We start from the raw sequence: 9,558 nt of genomic DNA, 5'->3' as shown, positions 1-9,558 counted from the left end.
CCTGGAGGTTGGCAACCCTTCAGTGATATCAAAGCATAAAAAAATACTTCACTTAAAAGCCTCAAAAACCCAGTAATCACTATTGATTAAAAGTCAATGGAAGCAGCAGAACAGGAAAAGAGCCTAAAAACATAGTAAAGCAATTCTGGAAGAGGTCCATAAACTCAATTAAACAGCAAGTGTTTCCCTCCTTTCCCAGAAGGTTTCTTTAACCCCCACCCGGCTTCATTTCCTACACCTCTCCTTCCCTCAACACAGACCCCTCCCAGGGCCTCCCCTTTAGCTCATTTTGCTTTTCATCCCACTGAAGTCAGCCTCAGTCTAAGCCACAGAGGTACAGAAATCTCTTCCTCTTCCTGCCACTGGGAAATTGTTGAAGTTTAAGGACATCTTTTCCCCCTTCCCTTTTTTAACACAAAAGGGGAAAAGAATTATTTTCATGGGCTTGGATATACAGAGATCCCTTCCTTATTCCTTTTGAAGTTCTCCTGCTTGGACTGGATTGCTTTGCTTTTAAACTTGGAGACGTTTCTCCACTGATTTTTCATCTGAGACTTGGGAAACATCTGCTTTAGCAACAGCTGGGAAATCTCAGAGCTCTTCGGCAACAGGTAAGGGGAACTCTTGTAAGCACTTGAACTGTTATGAAAACTTAGTTGCTTCCCTAGGCTACTTCTTCCTGTTTGAGGGGGGTGGTCTCTCAGGGAAAATATGTATTTTCTTTCCTATGTGCTATCAAATTAGTGAGAAAAGCCTTTTTTGGACCCATAATTGTTTGCAAAACTGGAAGCAAGCATTTAAAATACACAAAACACTTGCGAATGCCTAGATGTTCAAGATCACAGATGTCCAGGTTGATGCTGGCTTGGTAAAGCTGCTCTTTTCTTTGAAAGAACTTTAATGGCATATTTTTTAAAAATTTCTTCCTGCCCTACTATCGTACCTCATGTTGGAACAGGTAGGGGCAGTCACAGACTTTAAACATGTTTAATACTTGTGAAGTTTTGTATAGTTTGAAGTTGATTTCTTCCAGCCAGTGAAGCAGATATGTAGTTCTACTATTTCTATCTGACACTTGGCTTATTTTCTTTGGAATAAATAGCCTAGGAGGCTACTCTGTAGTAAGTTATTTATGGAGATCACCCTTTGGCTTGGATGACAGTATCAACTAAACAAAGTTAAGCAGTAAACCAAGCAATACATCCTTTAAGATTGGTGTTCGTCTGTATCCATAGTTCTCAACAGACCCCAAACAAGCTGGTATTTCAGGTCATGTCTAATCTCACTGCTGCACTGCCCACTCAGCTGATGACTAATTATGTTCCTTCTTTGTCTTCTGTACCATTGAAGAATCGGATGCTAAAGATGGAAAGGTCAGTGGACAGTTTAATGCAGGCACAACCACAGGCAGAACGAACAATCTCTGATGCTAGAAACAGGGCTCTAGCGGTGGTGGCACCTCTATTTACAGTTTGATCCTCAAAGAGCTCTGTCATAGGGTTGCTATGAGTTGGTTGCAAGTCAATGACACACTTCACATTATATTTTGGGGTGGGGGGTGCACTGCAGGATGAGATTATTTGATGCTGCCTTACAAATTCATTGGTCTGTCTAGTTCAGTATTGTCTACTCTGAATGGCACCAGCTTGCTAGCACCTTGGGCAGAGATGGGTATTTCTTAGTTTCTATTACTTGAGATCCTTTGAGATGCTAAGGACTGAACCTGAAACCTTCTGCATACAAGCCAGATGTTCTACCATTGATTTATGGCCGCTCGCCAACGTTCAAAATCCTGTTCTTGTATGCACTGAAATTTAGTACCATGTATCAAGAATGCCCTGACCTGGATAGCCCAGGTGAGCCTGATTTTATCAGATCTCAGAAGCTAAGTAGGGTCTGCCTTGGTTAGTTATTGGATGGGAGACCTCCAATGAAGATCAGGGTTGCAGAGGCAGGCAATGGCAAACCACCTGTCTTAGTCTTTTGCCATGAAAACCCTACCAGGGGTCACTATAAGTCAGCTCTGACTTGAGGGCATTTTCCACCACCATCAAGAACATTTGTTTTGTTAATTTAATCAATAAATTTGAAAAAAAAATCACTTTTTTAAGTAAAGGGGTTTGTGTCTTGCATATGCATGACTTAGTATACCAGCCTATTAGAGTGTTTATAGCAATATTTTATCAACATGCAGAATCAACTAACTGACCTTAGATGAAAGTGAGAAATAGTGATCATATGTCCGGTGAAAGAGTGGCGAGGAGGATCCCTCACTAAACCAGCACCAGTAAAGTTATACTGCTTCTTGGGTGGGGTTTTGCTGCCGTAAGGGCGTGAAAGCTTTCAGATGATTCAATGATGTAATTCAGAGGTTATTAATTTGGTATATTGCAAATAAAGTGGCTGCAGGGCAGGAAATTTCAAACTAGGGTTGCCAACCTCCAGGTGGAGTCTGAAGATCTCCTGGAGTTACGACTGATCCCCAACTACAGAGATCAGTTTTCCTGGGGGGGGGGGGGGATGGTTGCTTTGGAGGGTGGAATTTATGGCATTATACCCAGCCGATGTCCCTCCCCTCTCTAAACTCCACCCTCCCCAGGCTCCACCCCCAAATTTCCAGGCATTTCCCAACCCAAAGTTGACCATCTTATTTCAAACGAAGGCCCATTTTACATGTTAACCTAACGATAAAAGTTGCCAGTCTCCAAGTGGACTGGAATTAATCTGGAATTACAACTGATCTTCAGATTAGAGGCCCGTTCCTCTGGAGAAAACAGCATCTTCAAGAGGGCAGACTGTATGGTATCACAACCCACTGATCTCCTTCTCAAACTGCCTTTCCCAGGCACTGCCCCCCACAAATCCCCAAGAATTTCCTAAGCTGGAGTCTGTAACCATACCTAGTTATGTAGGTGCCAACATGTAACCACATCTTCACAGGCTGATTCCATATTGCACAGGGTAGCCTACCTCCAGGTGGCAGCTGGAGATCTCCTGGAATTACAATTCATCTCCAGCTGACAGAGATCAGTTCCTCTGGAGAAAATGGCTGCTTTGGAGGGTGGACTCTGTGGTATTATTGCCAACTGAGGGCTCTCCCCTCCCTAAATTCCATCTTTTCCATGTTCTACCCCCCAAATCTCCAGGAATTTCCCAACCTGGAGACGGCAAACATAAACAAACATGATAACAACAACATTTTATTTATATACCACCGTTCAGAACAACTTAATGCCTGCTCAGAACAGTTTACAAAGTACGCTATTATTATCCCCACAACAATCACCCTGTGAGGTGGGTGGGGCTGAGAGAGCTCTGGAAGAGCTGTGACTGATCCAAGGTCACCCAGCTGACTTCAAGTGGAGGAGTGGAGAATCAAACCTGGTTCTCCAGATTAGAGTCCCGCACTCTTAACCACTACACCAAACTGGTTCTCAGTCCAGATCCATCAGTCGTGTGTGAAAGTGCTAACTGTGCAAACTTTCAGTGATTTACGGGTACTTCCTCGTCAGTTCCAAGCTTAATACAAACTTTCTCGCCTGACTGATGATCATACGTTAACAACAGTGGCATAGCTAAGAATTTTGGGTATCTGGACAAGTCAAATTATTGCCTTTCTACATCTCCCACCCACATGCTCTCTGTTGACAGGATTTCTATGAATCAGTCTGCACCCCCAGAGATAAGCAAGAGTCACTGCAAGGTTGTGGCTGCTCCAGTGAGGGCTGACATGATAGGGTTGCCAGCTCCAGGTTGGGAAATTCCTGGAGATTTTAGGGGTGGAGCCTGGAAAGGATGAGGTTTGGAGAGTGAAAGGACCTTAGCAGGATATAATGACATACGGTCCACCTTCCAAAGCTTCTGTTTTCTCTAGAACTGATCTCTGTGGCCTGGAGATCACTTGTAATTTCGGGACATCTCCAGCCACCATCTGAAGTCTGGTAGCCCTACAACACTTGTGCTCTGTGGCACTGATTATCTGATGTAATGTGAGAGCATGCTGACTTTTATAAGAACATAAGAAGAGTCCGGTTGGATTAAACCAATGGTTTACCTCATCCAGCTCCTTGTTTCACATAGTGGCCAATGAACAGAACATAGAGAAGGTCTTCTGCTGATGTGGCCTCCTAGCACTGGCTTTCATGGGCCTTTGTATCCCTTGGCTTTAATATACTAAGATGAGACCTCCCTAAGTGATGGTTGTGCAATGTAGATGTAACGTTTATGAGAATTCCTACTGCTCTAAAAGCTTTTTGTAAGGATGACATGGAAGTTTAAGGAACAGGTGAAACTGTAGAAAGAGGTGGACAAACTGGAGGATGTCATATTGTACGAGAAAGAGATAGGACTTGAGCGTTCTTGAGACTCAATGAATCGCCATTCCTATTTGTATCTGACAAAGGGAGCTTAACTCTTGAAAGCTTGTTCCCTAGAAGACGTGGTATGAATGCCGGTTGTGCTTTTCTACTGCAGACCAACGCAGCTACCCACTTGAAACTCAATAGCTGACCTTGGTCTAAGCACTTTTTGGAGGGGTAGATCATCTGCTTGGCATGCAGAAAGTCTCAAGCTCAATCCCCTGTAAAGAGGTAAAGGTAGTCCCCTGTGCAAGCACTGAGTCATTACTGACCCATGGGGGGGGGGGCGTCGCATCACGATGTTTTCTTGGCAGACTTTTTGTGGGGTGGTTTGCCATTGCCTTCCCCAGTCATCTACACGTTACCCCCAGGAAACTGGGTAGTCATTTTACTGACCTCAGAAGGATGGAAGGCTGAGTCAACCTTGAGCCAGCTACCTGAACCCGGTTTCCACCAGGATCGAACTCAGGTCATGAGCAGAGCTTGGGCTGCAGTACTGCCGCTTACCACTCTGCGCCATGGGGCTCTCTAGTTAAAACGAACAAGTAGTAGGTGATCTGGAAGATCTTCAGCTGAGACATTGGTGAATGGCTGCTGATCTGAACAGACAATACTAATATATTGTCGAAGGCTTTCACGGCCAGAGGACGATGGTTGTTGTGGATTTTCTGGGCTGTATCACCGTGGTCTTGGCATTGTAGTTCCTGACGTTTCGCCAGCAGCGAAACAACAGACAATACAAACCTTGAGGGACCAAGATCTGATTCATTATAAGGCAGCTTCATGTGTTGCTATGATCCTACAATTTCAATTGTAGTCAACCGTATGCAAAAGAAAAAAAGAGACAGAATGAGATTGTGTGTGAAAGTTTCAAGATCATGGCCACAGGAACTATTAGAAGCCATTGCTCTAAATCGTTGTGAGATTTGCGTACATGTGTGCTTCTGATGATGTACAAATTCTTTTGTGCCTTCTGTCTCTTATTAATAGTTCCAGGGCAAAAATGTCTGTACTGCATGTCAGAACTAGCCCTCGATACTGGAAAAATGTCTGTGACACTTTCAAAAGCTACTGGGCCTTTTCCGTCCAATATTTTCTGGGACATTCTTCAGTATATGTTTCTTGTGAAATGCTTTGTAGACGTGTCTGCTTCGAGGACATTCTTTTATTTGTCACATTGTAATATTTCTCCCTTGAGGCACAGATTTTTTAATCACTCTTAAATCTTCCTTCTCAGGCCTCTTGTTAGGCAGAAAGAGCCTGGAAGAGCAGAAAATCCCCCGATGGTATCTCAGAGTGTGTTGAGTAAATCATACTTTTAATTTGCTGTCACTGCTGTGGCCTGTGGAGTGTGTGTGTGTGTGTGATATATTGAGTATATTTTTATCCAACCTTTCTTCCAAGGAGCTCAAGGTAGTCTACCTCATTCTCCTCTCTTCTGTTTAACCCGCACAACATCTACGTTAGGTTAGTGTGAGAATGAGTGACTGGTCCAAAGATATCTGGTGAGGTTCACAGCAGAATGGTGATTTGAATCTGTGTCTCCCAGATCTTAGTATGACATGAGACATTTATGAAACCTTCTATTTGGTCTCGGCTCATAGTGCCTCAAAAGGGATGCCAAATGGCTCCACTCACACAATTCATAGACAGCTTATATAATCTACAGTTCTTGTTCTGTTCTTTTTTGTTCTTGTTCTTTTTGTTCTTGTTCTTGTTGTTCTTCTTGTTCTTGTTCTTCTTGTTCCTCTTCTTCCTTGCTACTGATCATTATTAAAGTAGTACCCCACCATTTAAGCAGCTTCATGTAGTACACATGGGGCTCTCCTTTTCTTTGCAATGTCCCTGTTGCAAAGGTTTATGGGTTCAAAACCTCAAGAATGAAATCAGCTGTGGGTATCGTTCTTAATCTTAACTAATCTAAGTATGGTTCAGTTTTGTTGGGAAATGTTCCTTTATCTCATGAAGACATGCTACTCGACCCTGTCATCACTGTAGTCAGAAGGGAATTTTACAGATGTTGACATGAAACGGAAATCATTCCAACGATCATTGCTGTGCACCATATAGGAGTGGGGAGGAAAGATGGGATAGTATTTATTTATTTATTTATTTATTTATTTATTTATTTATTTATTTATTTATTTATTTATTTATTTATTTATTTATTTATTTATTTATTTATTGCATTTCTAGACTGCCCTCCCCGTCAGATGGGCTCAGGGCGGTGTAACAACATACAATTTGTAACATACAGTTTAAAAACAATAAAAATATTATAAATAAACATTAAAACACTATTCCACATACAATAAAATTTCTCGAGTGGCGGAATAAATATTAAAATTCCGCATTTTAGACACAGGGCTTGGCTCTTACATAATAACCTGCATCACACTTTATGAGCTCCTGCATGGGTGGTGGGACGGTCGTCAGTGGTATGGCCAGTGAGTATAATCTGATCTCCAAGGACAGCAAATATGTGTAACCCCTGCTGAGTGTGGGAGGGAACATCCCATCACAACATCCTTCCTCCATCCTCTCTTTCTCTTTTTTGGATGGTGGCATGTTGCTTTCTACATCTTCTGTCAGACGAGCTCAGGGCGGTTTAACAACATACAATTTGTAACACACAGTTTAAAAACAATAAAAATATTATAAATAAATAATTGATATTTATTAATATTTATTTAAATAAATATTATAAATATTATCTTGGAAGCTAAGCAGGATCAGTAGTTGGATGGTGACTGATCACCAAAGAAGACTCTGCAGAGAAGAAAATGGCAAACCCCCTCTGCTTCTCACTTGCCTTGAAAACCCCTTGCTGGAGTTGCCATATGGGAGTATTTTAAAACTGTGACCATCTGATCGTCTTTACAGCTTGCTAATGAGAGTTCTATTTATTAACAAAAGAAGTTGCAACTCCCTCCAAGGACAGCAAATATGTGTAACCCCTGCTGAGTGTGGGAGGGAACATCCCCTCCCCCCCCATCACAACATCCTTCCTCCATCCTCTCTTTCTCTTTTTTGGATGGTGGCATGTTGCTTTCTACATCTTCTGTTTTACACTAAAGTTGAACATGGGAAGCTCCAAGTGGAAGATCAGGGAAGGGGCAGACCGAGAAGAATTTGGATTACTCTCCATAGGACATAGAGTCTCTCCACACGAGACCTCTTACACGAGGATGCTCAAGTGTAGGGAGACTCAGTGTTAGCCGGGAAGCATAGTTTAAAAAGACAAAGCTGCAAGCTCTGTAAATTTCAACTCTCTACAGGAGGGTAGTTTAAAAAGACAGAGCTGGCAGAGATTGCTCCTCGGAGCATTTGTTAATTTCATCTTCGCCTCCCCAAAGCTCTGTTAATTTCACCTCCCCTTTGGGGAAGTGAAGATGAAATTAACAAACCCTCTGCAGAGTGATCTCTTCCTGCTCTGTCTTTTTAAACTACGCTTCCCAGTTAACATTATGTCTCCCTCCACTGGAACGTCCTCATGTAAGAGGTCTCGTGTAGAAAGACTAGGCAAGCTACATCTTGAGCTTCCTTTTGCAAGAGAGGAGGAAAATAAATCACTCCACTTAATAATGTGCTGCTATGAAGCGTTTCCATCCAGAGGGCCCTTCTTCCAGATGGAATGAGGACACTTGTTACTGTTGGCACTCATTTCACAACTTGCCTAATTCTTGGCTTGGTAATATCTCCTGCTTTGCTGTTTAATAACACTGTCTCCTGCAGTTTTATTTCAAGAGCTGTTTTTGTGCCTGTGTGTGCAAATTCTTCCCAATTACATGGATAAGTACTTTTTATGTCCAATTACTGACACTGTTTCACTTGGATGTGCAATACCACATTGCTTCTTTCCTCCTTTAATTCACAACAATTCCCTGCGCTTTCTCCTCACTTATAGTAGATTTACACAGTTTTCCCTCCACTCCCCAAACCGTGCCCTCCCCAGGCTGCACCCCCAAATCTCCAGGAACTTTCCAACCCAGAGTTGGCAACTTTAATAAGACAGTTGTGCTTTTTGGCCAAAGTGTAATGAATACTGTTGCAAGCACAGTCTATCTCATTGCTTGTTGTATTTTGAACTTAGGTTTGCTATCTTCTTGGACCTAGTAACACATCAGCATTCTATCTAGACTCCGCGTGTAACAAAACCCAATATCATAGCGATTGTTATAGAGCAACCTCTTTGTGGCTGATTTTGGGTGAAATGTCATCTTTAATTTTTTTTTTTAAAGTTATGTTGGTAACACCTTCTTAGGGCAGCTTGACACACAGTTTTGACCCTTTAAAAAATGTGGAGACCTCATCATGGATAATGGTGAATGACATAAGTCCCAACAGTTTTTTCCTTCTCATTCCTCTGTTTAAATAGCACCTGTGAAAAGCAGGGAAAGGTTTGTGGAGGGGGTCAATTTACCAATAATATTCTTTTTGGCAGCACCCTAGTAGTTATAAAGTGTGGTTGTTAATAAAGACCTGCTGGTGGTATGTAGAATATATGCACGAAGAAAGAATTTGCAGACAGCATGCTTAAGCTATATTTCTTTGCCTCTACTTGCTTTCTCTATTTTCATTAGTTCCAGTATTTCTGTCCTTGGGTTCTTCTTAATTGATGGTCTTCATTTTCTGGTTCATAGGCAATTAATTTTGTTTGCATGATTCTGGGACTGATAGGCTTATTGAACTGTTGAGTTGAATTTGAGTATCCCCCAAGACACTCTAGAAAAACCAAGATATCTTGAGGACATGATCTATCAAAAAAAAAGATTCCATAGAGTGAAGGAATTACCTGCTGATGGCCCGAGGGCCGTATTCAGCCCACTCAGTAATCTGGCAATCTCCCTCCCATCTCCCATGTCAGAGAAGGAGTTGATTCCTGCTTAATAAGCTCCTCTAATACTACTGGAGGCTGAGGCTTACTTGTTATTTTTGGTCTTGTGTACTATTGCCTGAACAATGGTAAGTTTCTTGAGAATAAAGTTAGCATCTTCTATATAATAGACCTTGTATAATAGACCTTGTAGACCTTGCATCTTGTATATAATAGACCTTGTAATATAGGTCTATATTAGAGATGGGCACGAACCGAAATACAAACCAAAGTTTGATACGAACTGGGCCGGTTCGTCAGAGCCCATTTCTGATGAACTGTCATGAACTTTAGACCAGTTTGTTTGGTTCGTTTTTTGGTTCG

General features: G+C 42.0%; 1 protein-coding gene across 1 annotated transcript in view; it reads left to right on the top strand.

Annotated features, from left to right (window-relative positions):
• The first annotated feature begins 576 nt into the window (after positions 1-576).
• COL22A1 (collagen type XXII alpha 1 chain) overlaps positions 577-9,558 on the top strand; it is a 264,138-nt gene continuing 255,156 nt past the window's right edge. The window contains exon 1 of the mRNA XM_054984332.1: positions 577-611. The gene's annotated coding sequence lies outside the window, so the exon portion shown is untranslated. The remainder of the gene's footprint in view (positions 612-9,558) is intronic.

This window comes from Eublepharis macularius, chromosome 7, assembly GCF_028583425.1.
Source record: "Eublepharis macularius isolate TG4126 chromosome 7, MPM_Emac_v1.0, whole genome shotgun sequence".
NCBI classification, from domain to species: Eukaryota; Metazoa; Chordata; class Lepidosauria; order Squamata; family Eublepharidae; genus Eublepharis; species Eublepharis macularius.
The sequence above is the reverse complement of the archived record's forward strand: the minus strand, read 5'-3'. Positions and strand labels throughout refer to the sequence as shown.